The following is an 18,976-nucleotide window of genomic DNA, read 5'->3' as shown; positions in this document are numbered from 1 at the left end:
CACCAGTCTCAACGTCAACAGTGTAGAGGCAACTCCGGGAAGCTGGCCTTCTAGGCAGAGTACCTCTGTCCAGTGTCTGTGTTCTTTTGCCCATCTTAATATTTTATTTTTATTGGCCAATCTGAGAATTTTCTTTGAAACTCTGCCTAGAAGGCCAGCATCCCGAAGTCTCCTCTTCACTGTTGACATTGAGACTGGTGTTTTGCGGCTACTATTTAATGAAGCTGCCAGTTGAGGATTTGTGAGGCGTCTGTTAGAATAAGACTGTAACGTAACAACATATTTAGAAATCTAATGATTGGGGGGTAGAAGCTGTTCAGGGTCCTGTTGGTACGAGACGTGTTGCATTGGTACCGCTTACCATGCAGTAGCAGAGAGAACAGTTTATGACGGGTGGCTGGAGTCTTTAACAATTTATATGGCCTTCCTCTGACACTGCCTGACACTGCCTGGTATAGAGGTTCTGGATGGCAGGGAGCGCGGCCCAGTGATGTAGTGGGCCATACGCACTACCCTCTGTAGCGCCAAGTAGTTGCCATACCAAGCAGTGATGCAGCCAGTCAAGATGCTCTCAAGGGTGCAGCTGTAGAACTTTCTGAGGATCTGAGGGCCCATACAACATCTTTTCAGCCTTCTGAGGGAAAAGAGGCGTTGTCGTGCCTTCTTCACGACTGTTTTGGTGTGTGTGGACCATGTTAATTCCTTAGTGATGTGGATACCGAGACACTTGAAGCTTTTGACCCACCCCACTACAGCCTTGTCGATGTGGAAGGTGTGGCTTGCCCTCCGTTTCCTGTAGTACATGAGCAGCTCCTTTGTCTTGCTGACGTTGAGGGAAAGGTTGTTGTCCTTGCCCCTCACTGCCAGGTCACTGACCTCTTCCCTATGGGCTGTCTCCTCATCATTGGTGATCAGGCTTACCACCATCAAGTCATCAGCAAACTTAATGATGGTGTTGGAGTCATGCGCGCCCACGCAGTTGTGGGTGAACAGGGAATACAGGAGGGGACTAAGCATGCACCTCTGAGGGGCCCCCGTGTTGAGGGTCAGTATGGCGGATGTGTTGTTGCCTACCCTCACCAACTGGGGGCAGCCCGTCAGGATGTCCAGGATCCAGTTACAGAGGGAGCTGTTCAGTCCCAGGGTCCTGAGCTTAGTGATGAGCTTGGAGGCATTATGTTGTTGAAGGTTGAGCTGTAGTAAATTAACAACATTCTCACATAGGTGTTGCTGTGTGGATTGGATTGGGTCCAGGGTGTCGTCCTGGAATGATGGTGATGTTCTTGGGTACAGGGACTATGGTGGCCTGCTTGAAACATGTAGGTATTAGAGACATAATCACTGAGAGGTTGAAAAATATCAGTGAAGGCACTTGCTTGGTAATCCATCTGGTAATCCACTCGTCCTAGTAATCCATCTGGCCCCCCCCCCCGGCCTTGTGAATGTTAACCTGTTTAATGTTCTAACTCACATTGTCTGCGGAAAGCGAGATCACACAGTTGTCCGGAACAGCTAGTGTTCTCATGCATGATTCAGTGTTGCTTTCCTTGAAGCGAGCATAGAAGGCAGTTAGATTGTCTGGTAGGCTTACCTCACTGGGCAGCTCGCGTCTGGTTTCCGCTTTGTTATCCACATAACATATCCACAAGCCTTGCCACGTCCGATGAGCATCAGAGCCGTCGCAGTAAGTTTCGATCTTCGTCTTGTATTGACGCTTTGCCTGATTGATGGCTCGTCGGCGGTCATAGTAGGATTTCTTATAAGTGTTTGGATTAGTGTCCAGCGCCTTGAATGCGGCAGCTCTAGCCTTTAGCTCATGCGGTTGTTGCCTTTAATCCAGGGATTTGCGCGTATGGTCACTGTGGGCACAGCCTTGTCGGTGCACGTATTAATGATGACTGATGTGGTAAACTCCTCAATGTTATCGGATGAATCCCTGAACATATACCTGTCTGTGCTAGCAAAGAGGTCCTGTAGCTTAGCATCAGCTTCAACGGACCTCACTGGTACTTCCTGTTTGAGTGTTTGCTTGTAAGCAGGAATCAGAAGGATAGAGTTAAAATCAGAGAGTGCGGTGTATAAAGTAATAAAATCTGCTGTCTCAGCCACTTCCTGTCACCAAGTGAGTACCCCAAGGCTCAATCATAGGTCCCACACTCTTCTCAATTTATATCAACAACATAGCTCAGGCAGTAGGAATCAATCAAATTTAATCAATCAAATGTATTTATAAAGCCCTTCTTACATCAGCTGATGTCACAAAGTGCTGTACAAAAACCCAGCCTAAAACCCCAAACAGCAAGCAATGCAGGTGTAGAATCACGGTAAAAAATGTAAAGTTGGCAGGTAGCAAAGTAAGGTTAGCAACAAAATGCACAGCAACACGTAAACAAATGACGAAGAAATAACAAGCTCTCTCATCCATTTAAATGCAGATGATACAGTCTTATACTCAGCTGGCCCCTCCCCGGATTTTGTGTTAAAAGCTCTACAACAAAGATTTCTTAGTGTCCAACAAGGCTTCTCTACCCTTAACCTTGTCCTGAACACCGCCAAAACAAAGGTCATGTGGTTTGGTAAGAAGAATACACCTCTCCCTACAGGTGCGATTACTACCTCAGAGGGTTTAGAGCTTGAGGTAGTAACCTCATACAATTACTTGGGAGTATGGCTAGACAGTACACTGTCCTTCTCTCAGCACATATCAAAGTTGCAGGCTAAAGTTAAATCTAGACTTGGTTTCCTCTATCGTGATCTCTCCTCTTTCACCCCAGCTGCCAAAATAACCCTAATTCAGATGACCATCCTACCCATGCTAGATTACGGAGACATAATTTATAGATCGGCAGATAAGGGTGCTGTTGAGCGGCTATTTTCCTTAACTTTCGGCCATCAGATTTTCCACCAATGCTTCTTATAGGACTTATCACTGCACTCTATACTCCTCTGTAAACTGGTCATCTCTGCATAACAGTAGCAAGGCCCACAGGTTGATGCTTATTTATAAAACCCTCTTAGGCCTCACTCCCCCCTATCTGAGATATCTACTGCAGCCCTCATCCTCCACATACAACACCCATTCTACCAGTCACATTCTGTTAAAAGTCCCCAAAGCACACACATCCGTGGGTCGCTCGTCTTTTCAGTTCGCTGCAGTTAGCGACAGGATCGAGCTGCAACAAACACTCAAACTGGACAGTTTTATCTCAGCCTCTTCATTCAAAGACTCAATCATGGACACTCTTACTGACGGTTGTGGCTGCTTTGCATGATGTATTGTTGTCGCTACCTTCTTGCCCCTTGCTGTTGTCTGTGCCCAATAATGTTTCTACCATGTTTTGTGCTGCTACCATGTTGTGCTGCTACCATGTTGTTGTCATATTGTGTTGCTGCCTTGCTATGTTGTTGTCTTGGGTCTCTCTTTATGTAGTGTTGTCTCTCTTGTCGTGATGTGTGTTTTGTCCTATATTTATATACATTTTTCATCCCAGCCCCCGTCCCCGCAGGAGGCCTTTTGCCTTTTGGTAGGACGTCATTGTAAATAAGAATTTGTTCTTCACTGACTTGCCTAGTTAAATAAAGGTTAAATAAAAAAATAAAACATCTGCCAAAGGGAGGGCAAGGGAGAGCCTTGTATCCGTTTTGCATTTTGAATGTGCATTTTTATATGGCCCTATACAGTTCATTGAGTGCGGTCTTAGTGCCAGCATCAGTTTGGAGTGGTAAATAGACTACTACGAAAAAATATTGATTAAAAAAATGATCTTAGTAAATAGTATGGTCTGCAGCTTTTTATTAGGTATTCTAACTCAGGCAAGCAAAAACTAGAGACTTCCTTGACATTAGAGATTTTAAGAATGCTCACAGTGTAAATGAGTGGTTGCATGCATAGATGGGGGTTATGGGGGGTGTTGGGAGGTGTCAAAACAAACCAACCACAAAATGCCACAACCAGTAGTGCCACACCAATAGTGTGTCTGCGTGGAGAGAGTCTCCTCAATGAATAAAGTACAGTGTAGTCGTTGAAAGTCTTAACCTGTTATGTAAACATAATAATTACATGTAATATTTCAATGGTGAAATGGCAGCAGTTGTGTGTTGTAAGGTGCAGGAGTCTCGCTGCAATTCATGCAGGTGCACCAGCGAGGTTGTCCGGAGACCCGAGATAGCTCTCCGGTACATGATGTCAAAAATCACTCCAGGTAGATGGGAAGCACCTCTCCCCTTTCTTCAAACGACAGCACTTGCAATTTAGCCTGAAGTTATGAGAAAGAAAAAGCTACATGAAATTACAGAATGCAGCCAAATGTTGTGTGATATGATTATAATGCTGTGAAACAGGTAAACAATACCACAGGTGAAAGATTTTTTTACTAACCTTCATCTCAGCCAGCCTCTCAGCCCTTTCAAGGTCTTCCTGTCCAATTCTTTCTGCAGCCCTGCCTGTGCCTCTGGACGGTCTGCGGCTCTTCGAAACTGGAATCCTACAGAATAAATATGTACACTTATTAGGATTGTGTTGTTTGTGTTCACTACATGTAAAACCAATACGGATTTTCATGCAGAAGACTCGAGTATAACACTTCTACAATCCATAAACAACTTCATAGCCATAGTGCTCAAGAAACAAGGGGCCATGCCAGTAATGTTATTAGCTAGCTAGTACAGCTAAGAGTCAGAAGGGCAAAGGATTAAATGCATGCCCAAAGCCAAGGTTATTTTTCATGAATGAAGAGCTATGATAATCAAAATTACACTTCCACAATCAATACACATCTTCATAGCCATAGCTCTAAACAATCAATTCGACAGTTATTCACCAGTTAGCTAGCTAATATAGGATAGTCAAAATGAATTCTTTAACATTGTTCAAATCTAAATAAAAAAATACTGCATTCTTGCCAGAGGGATCTCCAAAAACACCTGTACACACATAGTTACGCTGTGCAGGTTTAACATTTTGCCCCAACTGGATTTTCATCAAACTGACCACCCAGTTTACCCAAAGGATTAAGCCGCAACTTCAGCACTATCCACGGTTGGCGTAACCAAGTTGTTTAGTAAATTTTTTACAAGTTTGATGAAAGACTAACACTGTACTTGTCAGAAACGGTGTGTGATGCTAAACAAGTCATGTTCTCTGATTCTGACTCGGGTTTTCCTCTCTCAGAGCAGACCTGAGACAGGGCACGATGCGGTTGATTGATATTTGTGCTGACGGTATCAGACCATAGAGGGCAGTGAAGACAAGTGCTGTGTTCTCGCAGCAAACGCCTCTTCATGATTAGATTAGTGCCTCAGAAAAAAAAGCACCCAAATTGAGAGTCAGAGAAGATGAGAATGTTGTGGGATGTGAAAGTGAATGAGGCAGAAGGTATGTCTAGCAATGTAACTGGTTTAAACAGGCTTTAGTGACCAATAGCGGTAGCACCTTCTAATAACTCCACATAATAAAACAGCAAATAGTTTATTCATCATTTATAAATAATTCCTCCATCTATAAGATGTTTAATATAAGTACAGTTACTTACCATTAGCTAAGCCTTTTTCTGTGGCTTCTTCAACATTTTGGGCTATTTTATACTGTCATAAATACTTTATAAATGTATTTTTGAGTGACCAGTGTAATTTCTTACAAAAAGATTGACATGCCATTGGTAGACTATACGGATTATGTTGAAACATATTGCACATTTTATTCCCAAACAGTCACACTGTTGTAATAGTGTGATGAGTTACTTCTATGCTGAGTAAAATAAGGATTTTCTTCCGGAAACACTAACATGATAGTTTCTTGGCAGTGACTTTTGTACTAAAACCAACATGTGGATTGCAGTCACTGGTTAGAGCAGTCCATAGACTGCTTACGATGTAAGGAAACAAAAATCTGAAGACATAATTTAACTGAACTCTCTCATTACTTTAAAGAGACACTACCTTCAAAGGCCCAGTAAAAGTGCCACCAAAAGTGCCGAAAACTAAGCATAGATGTCAATTCAACATCTTCCACACTAGTTAAACATAATTTCATTGATGTGGAAACAACATTGATTCAACCATTGTGTGCCCAGTGGGAATGGTCTGTGGTTAAAAGCCTGGAAGCATTTAAAGGTTATACATGTAACATTTCTACCTGCAAATCATACATGTAACAGTTTTACCTCAATCAACGATAATGAAGGAATAAAAATCCACTAGAGAAAAATTGGCCCTGTTTTATGATTAGTTTGTGTTCGAAAGGTTGACAACATTAGCAATACATTCACATTGCAACTCTTCTTTATTCCTTTGCAACGGTTTTCCAACAGTTTGATTTTTTCTTAAATATCTTGTGTTGTGTGCTTATTCATTTAACAGTGATATGTTCTAGGCTATTTTCAGACCTTAAGGGTCATCAGGTACTGCTGAAATGTCGGCCAATGGCATGTTCATCTTTTTCATAGAAATTACACTGGCCACTCAACATTTCTAAAGTATTTCTAAAGTATAAATAGCCCACACTTTAAGTAAGGCCATGCAAAAAGACTTAACTAATGCTTAGTAAATTGTTTATAAGGACCTATATGAAACATATTATGAATAGAGTAAGGATTAATGATGAATAAACTATTTATAATCCATTATAAATGGTTTATTACATGGCGTTATTTGAAAGTGTTACCTCTGTGCCTACTTTAGGGTTAAATTATGAAACTGAAAAAAAGAACATGATTAGTATGAGAGGACGCTCTAAAGAGGTCATAAACAATTATTGTCATTTAGTGCTAAAACAAACACAATGTACCAAAAGGAAGGTGAATTAGAACGTTTGCGTCCCCCTTCACTGTAAGTACTACTTCAATCTGTGAATAGCATGATGGAAATGTCCAATGCGTCATGATTATTATTATTGTATTGCGGGAAAATGTCTATGTATTCAGCTTGTATTATACTGTATTATTTATCATTGACTGCCAGCTGTAGGCCTACACAGCATAAAGGCATCTGCTATGGTGGTATACCATTATGTCTTAGAATTTTTACCAATAGACTTTCATCAAATAGATGTAGAGACTTCCCACAAAAAAAAACATTATTGCAACACACATTTAACGATAATGTCAATGAGTCACGCACACAGGACCATGCACATATCTTTCAGGGGGCGCCCCACCTATTTAGCCCTATTTATTCCTGTAACAACACGCTCACTAATCACAAACAAATATTCATGATATTTTAACTCATGATACACTCGATGGCCAAAAGTATGTGGACACCTGCTCGTCGAACATCTCATTCCAAAATCATGGGCATAAAAAAAGTGGTCAGAGGAAGCAGCTGCTAAACTACAGGACTGTTTTGCTAGCACAGACTGGAATATGTTCCGGGATTCCTCCGATGGCATTAAGGAATACACCACATCAGTGATTGGCTTCATCAATAAGTGCATCGATGACGTTGTCCCTACAGTGACCGTACATACATACCCCATCCAAAAGCCATAGATTACAGGCAGCATCCGCACTGAGCTAAAGGATAGAACTGCCGCTTTCAAAGAGCGGGACTCTAACCCAGAAGCTTATAAGAAATCTCGTTATGCCCTCCGACAAACCATCAAACAGGCAAAGCGTCAATACAGGACTAAGATCGAATTGTACTACACCGACTCTGACACTCGTCAGATGTGGCAGGGCTTACAAACCATTACAGACTACAAAGGGAAGCACAACCGAGAGCTGCCCAGTGACACGAGCTAAACTACTTCTATGCTCGCTTTGAGGCAAAGAACACTGACACATGCATGAGAGCACCAGCTGTTCCGGAAGACTGTTTGATCAGGCTATCCGCAGCCGATGTGAGTAAGACCTTTAAACAGGTCAACATTCACAAGGCTGCAGGGCCAGACCGATTACCAGGATGTGTACTGTGAGCATGTGCTGACCAAATTGCAAGTGTCTTCACTGACATTGTCAACCTCTTCCTGTCCTAGTCTGTAATACCAACATGTTTTAAAACCTCTTCGGGCTAGGGGGCAGTATTTTCACGTCCAGATGAAAAGCGTGCCCAAAGTAAACTGGCTTCTACTCAGGCCAAGAAGCTAGGATATGCATATTATTAGTATATGTGGATAGAAAACACGCTGAAGTTGTTTCTAAAACTGTTTGAATGATGTCTGTGAGTATAACATAACTTATTTGGCAGGCGAAACCCCGAGGACAAACCATCTGGGATTTCAAAGGGAATCTAGAATTCTAAGGCAGTTGCTTGCAGTTCCTATCGCTTCCACTATATCAACAGTCTTTAGAAATGTAATGAAGAAGTAGCCCTGTTCAGAACGAGGGTCGAGTGAAGTGTACTGTTTGTTAGAGATGCGTGACCTGAAAAGCTCGCTCCACTTTGTTTTCTTCCAGGTTTCAACACAGTTTATCCCGTCTTAAATTGTATCTATTATTGACTGCACAACATGGCGGATATTTATTTTGGCTGGTTTGGGCTCTGTACTCAGATTATTGCATGGTAAGCTTTTTCCGTAAAGTTTTTTTGAAATCTGACACAGCATTAAGGAGAAGTTTATCTAAAGTTCCATGCATAACACTTGAATTCACATCAACATTTATAATGAGTATTTCTGTGAATTGATGTGGCTCTCTGCAAAATCACCGCATGTTTTGGAAGAAAAACATTACTGAACGTAAGGCGCCAATGCAAAATGAGATTTTTGGATATAAATATGCACTTTATCGAACAAAACATACATGTATTGTGTAACATGAAGTCCTATGAGTGTCATCTGATGAAGATCATCAAAGGTTAGTGATTAATTTTATCTCTATTTGTGCTTCTTGTGACTCCTCTCTTTGGCTGAATAATGGCAGAGTTTTTCTGTGACTTGGTGGTGACCTAACATAATCGTTTGTGGAGCTTTCGCTGTAAAGCATTTTTTAAATCAGACACTGTGGCTGGATTAACGAGAATTGTATCTTTAAAATGGTGCCTAATACCTGTATGTTTGAGAAATTTGATTTATGAGATTTCTGTTGATTTGCATTTGGCGCCCTACAATTTCATTGGCTGTTGGCGAGGGTTTCCGCTAGCAGAAAATTGTTCCCAGACAGGTTTGAACCTTTATTTAACTAGGCAAGTCAATTAAGAACAGATTCTTATTTACAATGACGGCCCAGCGTCGTTCGAGTTTGGCCGCCCTATGGGACTCCCAATCACGGCCAGATGTGATACATCTGAATCAGAGAATGTAGTGATGCCTTTTGCACTGAGATGCAGTGCTAGACCTCTGTACCACAGGGAAATGTTGTTGTTTTTTCAAAAGCATTTCATACAATTCTATATTATTTTTTACATGGCTGGAGTCTGGAGATTTTGGCAGAATCTGTTTTAATACCTCACAAATGAGGTACCTCAAACTACTTTGACAAACTGAGAATCTGAGATCAATAAAAATGAATCGGTCTATAGCCTAGGCCTAGGTGTGTGGAGACACATTGTACAATATGAGGAAATTATAGTCCTTAAAAGCTTTCCAGTTTCACTGACTCACCCAATGATGCTCAGATAACTTGTTTTATTTTGTTTTTAAAAAAACTTTGTAGAACAATGTTCGCTCTCTAGGCCTATTTGGAAGTTGATAAAAAAAAGTATTCTACAGCAGACAGCTTAGTCTTCTTTTTTTAGCAGGAGCCATTTGCTTTCCAACCTGTGTTTTCCCAGCGATTGTATTTGAACATTTAGCGAAAAGCCTGTTTATCAGTAGCGCGTTCCTGACTCTAGGCCATTACTTATTATTGAGCTACACACAATCCACAGCTAGGCTAAAATAAGATATTGATCCTCTGAGGCTAAATTATAGGCATACTCATGGTGTAATAGGCTATTTCATTTACTTCTGAACAGACAGCAGTAATTCTATAACTTTGGCACATTAATATCAATTCATCAGGGGTGCTGCATCTCCTCCAGCACCCTTCATGCCGCTATGATTCTATAATGAAATAAATTATGAAGTGTTGCTGTGCGTAGGCTATCAACCAACCAACCATCCAACCAACCGAATATTGATGATGACGTAGCCTAAATCAGAGGATATCACATGTTATGCTGCTGTGATAGTACTGTTGATATTTAAACTAGGTAGCTTGCTACGCACACTCAACCAGTCACATCTCAAGCAATTCATGTTTGGATACCTGCCATGTGCAATCGCTGTAGCCTACAGGGCAGACTGGAAAAAAGGCACAACCTGGCAGGGCAGACCAACGAATAGGGTAGGGGTGAGAGGTGGTGAACTTGACAACATCACGACGTCTTGGTGGCACTGGGTTCAGAACATCAAAGACAAATTTTTTTATTTTTATATACCAACACCCAAAAGGACTCTTGGCGAGTGAGAGTGTAAATGGGTAGGTGTTCGTGCACAGGAAGCCCATGCCTGCCCGCATATTGGGGAAAATATGGAAGCCAAATTCCCATGTTTTCATTCTGTCAATTCAAATCAGTCAGCCTCAGGCCTCGATGAGCATGATAAGCATCGGGCCTTTAAACCTAATTCCCTGGCCGCGAGGGCCTCTTAACCAACGCCACACTCAGCATCCCATTCCAGTCACCTGGGTGAGGAGAGTAGCAGAGGAGGGCTGGACTTCAAAAAGAAGAGCATGGGAGCAAAAGGAAGAGAGGGAGAAAAAGGAAAGCGAGAGAGAGAAAAACGAGACTGGCAGGCCCGCTGCTTGCTATTTTGGAGAGGAGTGCTGTTGCCAAGGCAACCAGCAGTCCCTGATTGGTATTTGGAGCAGCTAGCGGAATTGCTGCGGAGGATTTGATGTTCTGCCCGTACATTTTTTTAAAACACGTCAAATTTGCAATTTCACATGTGCGCCCCCATTTCACTTGCAGTTTCACATGTGAACGTTTTTCACGTGTGGAATTGCAAGTTAAAATGTGAAAATCAACCATGTGAAAAAATCAAATTTGCAGGTCCACTTAAAAAAACGGTAAAACATGAGCATATCGCAATAATTAAAACAAAATGTCAATAAAACTGTAGGCTATTACACCACTTTTTTTTACATTACCGCATGTCAGAGGCATGAACACTGACAATTTGAAAAGGCTGAGATGATTAGGTGATACCAGTGGACGCATAAATTCTGTCCTAATGACAATCCGCAAATGTCATTACACTTTTTGGTGTTTTGTGTAACAAATAAATCTTTCCATTCACCAGTGTTTGGAGTCTGGAAATATGTTGCGAGTGGATGAATGTACACGGGTAGCCCAGTAAATGAGCCCTTTAAAGTGATTGTTTGACAATCAGATGAAAACATCAGGACTTGTTGTGTTGATGCCACAATAAAAAGTAATACATTTTAAAAGTTAAACGACCAGGCCCACAGAGATCATTTTGAATTATTAGGGATTCTATGTGTAATTGTAGACCCATACATTTTTCTACTTTCTCCCCTGTTCACATGTAAGAAAACTTTCACATGTGGAATTGCATATTCACATGTGAAAATAACATTTGCCGTTTCACATGTGAAAAAATCTCACGTGATTGTTTTTCATGTGGAACTGCAATTTAGATGGTAACCCCATCGCTCAACTTTTTAACGAAACTGTGGTGGGAGGCGCGCTTTGTTAAAGTTTCAATTAAGGATTGCCACTTTAAACACCTTTAATAGAGTATTAGTGTTATTACTGTAGTGAAGTGCGTACTGGTGGCAGAGAAGTCGTGCGCAGGAGAGCGACAACTGATTTACAACGGTGTCATTTAATATCCATAAACCACTGTCAACAGAACAATACAATAAATGGGTCAAACAAAACCCGGTAAATACCAGCATACCGTGCATAAGCACTACAAGAAACAATTACCGACAAGGACATGGGGGGAACAAAGGGTTAAATACGCAGCATGTATTTGATGGAATTGGAACCAGGTGTGATGGAAGACAAGACAAAACCAATGGAAAATGAAAAGTGGATCAGCGATGGCTAGAAGGTCGGTGACTTCGAACGCCGCCCGAACAAGGAGAGGGACCAATTCGGCAGAAGTCGTGACAATTACAGTGCATTCGGAAAGTATTCAGACCCACTTGACTTTTTCACATTTTGTTACGTTACAGCCTTATTCTTTTAGAAATTTTTGCAAATGTATTAAAAATAAAAAACTGAAATATGACATTTACATAAGTGTTCAGACCCTTTACTGAGTACTTTGTTGAAGCACCTTTGGCAGCAATTACAGCCGCGAGTGTATGACGCTACAAGCATGGCACACCTGTTTTTGGGGAGTTTCTCCACTTCTTCTCTGCAGATCATCTCAAGCTCTGTCAGGTTGGATGGGGAGTGTCACTGCACAGCTATTTTCAGGTCTCTCCAGAGATGTTTGATCGGGTTCAATTCCGGGCTCTGGGCCACTCAAGGACATTCAGAGACATTCAGAAGCCTCTTCTGCGTTGTCTTTACTGTGTGCTTAGGGTCGTTGTATTGTTGGAAGGTGAACCTTCAACCCAGTCTGTGGTCGTGAGCACTCTGGAGCAGGTTTTCATTAAGGATCTCTCTGTACTTTGCTCCGTTCTTCTTTCCCTCGATCCTGACTAGTCTCCCAGTTCATTCTGCTGAAATACATCCTCACAGCATGATGCTGCCACCACCATACTCCACCGTAGGGATGGTGCCAGGTTTCCTTGATGCTTGGCATTCAGGCCAAAGAGTTCAATCTTGGCTTCATCAGACCAGAGAATCTTTTCTCTCCTGGTCGGAGTATCCTTTAGGTGCATTTTGGCAAATTTCAAGTGGGCTGTCATGTGCCTTTTACTGAGTAGTGGCTTCCGTCTGGCCACTCTACCATAAAGGTCTGATTGGTGGAGTGCTGCAGAGATGGTTGTCCTTCTGGAAGGTTCTCCCATCTCCACAGAGGGACTCTGGAGCTCTGTCAGAGTAACCATCAGGTTCTTGATTACCTCCCTGACCAAGGCCCTTCTCCCCAGATTGCTCAGTTTGGCCAGGCGGCCAGCTCTAGGGAGAGTCTTGGTGGTTCTTCTTCCATTTAAGAATGATGGAGGCCACTGTGTTCTTGGGGAACTTCAATGATGCCGACATTTTTTTAGGCCCTTCCCCAGATCTGTGCCTTGATACAATCCTGTATCAGAGCTCTACGGACAAATCCTTCAACCTCATGGCTTGGTTTTTCCTCTGACAAGCACTGTCATCTGTGGGACCTTATATAGACAGGTGTGTGCCTTTCCAAATCATGTCCAATCAATTGAATTTGCCACAGGTGGACTCCAATCAAGTTGTAGAAACATCTCAAGGATGATCAATGGAAACAGGATGCACCTGATCTCAATTTCGAGTCTCATAGCAAAGGCTCTGAATACTTATGTAAATAAGGTATTTCTAAGGGGGGGGGGTTATACTTCAGCAAAAATGTATAAAACCTGTTTGGAGTATTGTGTGTTGATTGATGTGGAAATGTTTTTATTTAATCCATTTTTAAATAAGGCTGTAATTTAACAAGAAGGGAAGTGGTTTGCACTGTATATGTATAACGCAATTAAATTAAATGCCTCCATCTTTCCTGCAATTTTCCCTATCTTTGGTAATGTTACCCTGGCCTTTTCATTTGGTGCCTTTTTTCCAGTTACAAGTTCTGGCACATTCATTCAAGTGACATAGTACCCTGCATCCCACTGCTGGTTTGCCTCTGAAGCTAAGTAGGGTGGGTCCTGGTCGGTCCCTGGATCAGAGACCGGATGTAGCTTGAACATGTAATAATAATCCTGTGACAAATAAATGTAATGACAATATCCTGTGACAATATCCTGTGCCACAGATGTCTCCAGTTTTGAGGGAGCGTACAGTTGGCAGGCTGACTGCTGGAATGTCCACCATAGCTGTTGCCAGAGAATTAAATGTTAATTTCTCTACCATAAGCCTCCTCCAATGTCTTTTTAGGGAATATGGCAGTATGTTCAACCAGCCTCAGAACCACAGACCATGTGTAGCCACGCCAACCCAGGACCTTCACACCTGCGGGATCGTCTGAGACTAGCCACCCGGGCAGCTGATGACACTGTGGGTTTGCACAACTGAAGAAAACAGTTTGCATGCTCATCGTCATCACCAAGGTCTTGCCCTGACTGTAGTTCAGCGTCGTAACCGACTTCAGTGGGCAAATGCTCATCTTCGATGGCCATTGTCACGTTGGAGAAGTGTGCTCTTCACGGAAGAATCAGCGATTTCAGCTGTAGCGAGTGGATTGCAGATGGCAGCCAGCATGTATGGTGTCGTGTGGGCGAGCGGTTTGCTGATGTCAACATTGTGAACAGAGTGCCCCAGGGTGGCGGTGGGGTTATGGTATGAGCAGACATGAGCTCCGGACAACTTTTATCGATGGCAAATTTGAACGCACTGAGAGACCGTGACGAGATCCTGAGGCCCATTGTCGTGCCGTTCATTTGGTGCCTTCACCTAATTTTTCAGCATGAAAATGCACTGCCCCATGCTGTAAGGATCTGTACACAATTCCTAGAAGCTGAAAATGTCCCAGTTCTTCCATGGCCTGCATACTCACCAAACATGTCACCCATTGAAAATGTTTTGGATTTCTGGATCGATGTCTACGACAGCGTGTTCCAGTTCCCGCCAATATCCAGATACTGCGCACAGCCATTGAAGAGGAGTGGGACAAAATTCCACTCTATGTGAATGCGATGTTGCGCTGCATTAGGCAAATGGTGGTCACACCAGATACTGACTGGTTTTCTGATCTACGCCCCTTCCTTTTTTAAAGGTATGTGTGACCAGCAGATGCTTATCTGTATTCCCAATCATGTGAAATACATAGATTAGGGCCTAATTTATTTATTTAAATTTCCTTATATGAAGCGAAACTCAGTAAAATCTTCAAAAATTGTTGCATGTTGCGTGTAGATTTTTGTTCAGTGTATATACAGTATGTTCTTTCAATGTGATTTTTTAATGTGTTTTTTGAATGGTGGGGGTCAGCTAATATGGCGTGAGGCTACTCGCGGCACGCCGTACACACAATCCACTGGGCAGGGGGATGGTGGATGTTTGCAATTGGGCACGGCGCCCCCAGCTGTGTGGACCTCTCCATATTCTGATTGGTGTTCATAAGGAGACACATTTGTTATGAGCTCGCTAGCGACGCATAAAGGTTGTGTTTGTTTTTAGCACCTAGAGCTTCACGGCATGAACTCTTGAAAGTTTTGCTTATTTTGTCTTTGTACAAATAACAGTAAACAAAGCAATTGTATCTGGCCATTTTTATAAACTGCTTACATGCTGATAAATTCATCATCCACCCCATGTTTTGGAAGAATGCTAAAGCTATCTATAAATAATAAGTGTGTCGAAATATTTGCTTGCCTGAATGTCCTCCCCTCCATCTTTCATTCTCCTTGCGAGTGTGTGTGGGTGTTTGTGTGTATGTGTGTGGGTGTGTGTGTCAGATATGTGGAACAGGCGGTTGTGCATGGCTTGATGCCTAACTACAGCCTGGGGGAGGTTAGGAGCACATGCAAATGTGGGGGGGAGCCTTCTTTCTCTACAGCTCCTTAAAAAGACATCATATTTACATGTACAATTTAAAATGTTCTGGTTTCTTACGGCAGACATTCCCGACAAACTGAACATTCCTACAACGCTAGGTAAAGTTTCCAATAGACATACACTATTGCCATATATGAAAACGTTATAGTCATTTCATGGAAACATCCTGTGCCAAACCTTCAGGGTTAACAGCAACTTTAGAAACATGCAAAACTACCACTGAGATTTGACCGGTGATCCTCAAAGGATAAAATGTATTGCAGAAATAGAAATTGTGCTTCTTGTTGAAAATGATCAATGATTTCAGATCTCCTCTAACCTAAGGGTTAGAAGAGTGTGTAGGGTAGGCTATGATGCTGACGTTTGTAGGTGTCATGATGAGAAGAGTTTGCACCACTCGCCATGAAAGGCCAGACCTTGCCCAGTAATTTGGATGCTAGCAAAGCTAGCCCGTGGGCAAAATGCCACATATTCCTAATTCTATCCAGATTTGGGCCATATAGTACATAGCAGTGCCAGTGCCAGAACCACATGTGCCACGAAATATTTGGTCTCACTCTCTCTTTCGTTCTATATCTTTCTTTCAATCTCTCTTTTTTTGTTCTCTCTCTCTTTTTTGTCCTCTCTCTCTCTCCACTCGCGCAATACTCCACGCGTGACCCCAGAGAGTTTCAGAGTGAAACCCAGAGAGGGGGTAGGGGTCGGGTCTCCACTCCCAGGCATTAGAGTGGTCGTTACAGTGTTTACCCCAGAGGCTCTCACAGGTGCAGCAAATACATTCTCGACCCGGTCGTAAAAAACCCAGCAGCATTGCAGTTCTTGACACACTCAAACCGGTGCGCCTGGCAACTACTACCATACCCCATTCAAAGGCATTTAAATCTTTGGTCTTGCCCCTTCACCCTCTGAATGGCACACACACAATGCATGTCTCAATTGTCTCAAAGCTTAAAAATACTTCTTTAACCTGTCTCCTCCCCTTCATCTACCCTGATTGGATTCACCTGGTCAGTCTTTGTCATGGAAAGTTCCTAATGTTTTGTACACTCAGTGTAGGTTGCCATTTTGGACACCGCCATGGTCTTTATCTATTACAATGGGGCCTGAGGGGGAAAGAATCTCGATAGCAGCTCACTCAGATCCCCTTACTGAGCCAGTGCTACAGCACCACCACTTATTGACTAGATCAGGTTTAAAGGGAGACAAATTCCATACCCGTTGTCATAATATCGGGAAACAATGTTATTGGATAGTGTCTGGCATTGAGTTGTTCTGTAACATTTCAGTATAATTTTACTCAAAGCAAAACAGGTCGAATTTATATGGCAATGTAATTTAAGTGGTAGCAATACATTTTATTTTTCTAAGACCAAGATACTGAAGTACATTGTTGTCATTGAAACTAGAAATTAGAATATATTTTATCTCTAGATTAGACTCTCATTTTCTTTTGCCAGTGGGTATTCAAGATGGCTGCTTCGTGCTTCCTCATCGAAAGTGAAGTGGACTGACCACTCATCAAGGAAGGAGCTTACGGGGCCAGAATTCTTTCAAGACATAGCGTATGCTGAGGGAACATCAGACCAAATGGGACCGTTGCTGTGTGTTATATGTTAACAGTCTAAGGGCAAAGCTACAGCTGAACAATAAAGATGGGTTACACACGTGTCTCCAACTGGGTTTTTAATGCTTGAAGACCATGTAGAGAGGTTTCCTAGTTCCAATTTATGAGAGTGAAAATTCGACCCCGACTAGGTAGCAACGTTACATTGTAACACAACGTAGGCAAGAAGCACGGTCAATGCCACAGACCCAGAAAGGCACGTGCAGAAAGTGGACAGTCTTTTGATAGCAGTAAGTATTTTACACTCATTGCAGATGGCTGTTGTCTCGTGGATGTCGATTAAGGCAGCCCCCTGCACCTCTCTGATTCATAGGGGTTGGGTTAAATGCAGACACGTTTCAGTTAAAGGCATTCAGTTGTACAACTGACTAGGTATCCCCCTTTCCCTTTCATCCCGATGCCTTTCTGCCCAAACTCCACAACCACTCCGAAGCGTATACAGTATGCCCTGCCGTGTAAATATTTCATAGATGAAAGTGCTTACATCACCCAGCTCTGTGGGAGATACAGGAGCTCCATACTTCTGTCACTTCACCTAGAAGCCACAACCTAAAAAAAAGAAGAAAAAAAGAACCCACAATCTAGTCACACACTACTTGGACAGAGATTCCCACATTGCACACAAAATGTCAGTCATTAAGCCGGCATGCCCACTTTTGCGCAGTTTTTCAGTCAATTTGGTATGTTGCTGTACTGTGGTATCTGTCCCTTACTTCCATCCCGTGTCCTCCACCACCACTCCCAGTGCCCCCCCCCCGTATTATTCATCATGCAGGACTCCTGCCCCGCTTCCCCAAGCTATTTATACCCAGCAGTCCCTGCTCATTTACCTCATCCCTAGTCCCCTGCTGTTCGACACAGCAAGCCTTTATCCATCTGTATCATGGATTACATTCTCTCTCCCTCTCTCTCTCTCTCCCTCTCTCTCTCCTCTCTCTCTCTCCCCTCTCTCTCTCTCTCTCATCTCCCATTTTCTCCCTTGTGATTCGCTTCTCTTCTTCTACTCTCTCTTCACATCCTCCTCCTCAATCCCCACTCTCTTCCGCCTTCCATATTAGTTATCCTCAGTCCAAATGTTCATTTATTTTCTATTCAAAGGATAGTTGTTGGCACAGAGTGGTGACCCAAGCCAGGTTGAATAACCAAGCCATATAAATCACTCACTCGTTGACAATACAATTATAGCACGTTTTATTGTTTTCAGTAAAAGCTTTATATTGAAATAAAGTCACAAGGACAAAACAGCCTCAATCATCCACATTATGGTTACAGCAATTACACACACCATAAACTGTCCCATACTGATGGGTTCTACCATGACTACACAGATGCTTAGCCTATGGCTGGCAGCAGTATGTTATTAAACATTTATACCCTCTATATATTAGTGTAATTATACAGTATTATAAGATCTCCTTTCCTTTTCTACTTTGTTTTTTCTGTCTTCTGTTTTGATCTCGCTTCTCAGCCTCTACAAATCGTTCCCATCTGTCTCCCTCCTTCTGAAGTGCATTTATAGTCTTGAGTGTCCACAACATATACTGATAAAAATATGAACGCAACATGCAATAATTTCAAAGATTTGTCTGAGTTACAGTTCTTATAAGGAAATTAGTCAATTGAAATAAATTCGTTAGGCCCTAATTGATGGATTTGACATGAGTGGGAATCTATTGGTCACAGATACCTTAAAAAAAGTATGGGTGTGGATCAGAAAACCAGTCAGTATATGGTGTGAGCACCATTTGCCTCATGCAGCACAACATCCCCTTCGCAGAG

General features: G+C 42.4%; 1 protein-coding gene and 1 long non-coding RNA gene across 3 annotated transcripts in view; one reads left to right on the top strand and one right to left on the bottom strand.

The window, feature by feature from the left end:
- The window catches only part of LOC109891153 (solute carrier family 12 member 5), a 314,019-nt gene that overhangs the window by 59,687 nt on the left and 235,356 nt on the right, over positions 1-18,976 (top strand). The gene's annotated exons all lie outside the window — the stretch shown is intronic.
- On the bottom strand, positions 3,801-17,867 carry LOC116374443 (uncharacterized). The gene is made up of 3 exons (XR_004210368.1): positions 17,682-17,867; positions 4,379-4,484; positions 3,801-4,256 (listed from the first exon to the last, which is right to left on the bottom strand). It is a non-coding gene; the product is annotated as an uncharacterized LOC116374443 (long non-coding RNA).

Source organism: Oncorhynchus kisutch, linkage group LG1 (genome assembly GCF_002021735.2).
Source record: "Oncorhynchus kisutch isolate 150728-3 linkage group LG1, Okis_V2, whole genome shotgun sequence".
NCBI classification, from domain to species: domain Eukaryota; kingdom Metazoa; phylum Chordata; class Actinopteri; order Salmoniformes; family Salmonidae; genus Oncorhynchus; species Oncorhynchus kisutch.
This window is presented reverse-complemented; position numbering and strand designations above follow the sequence as displayed.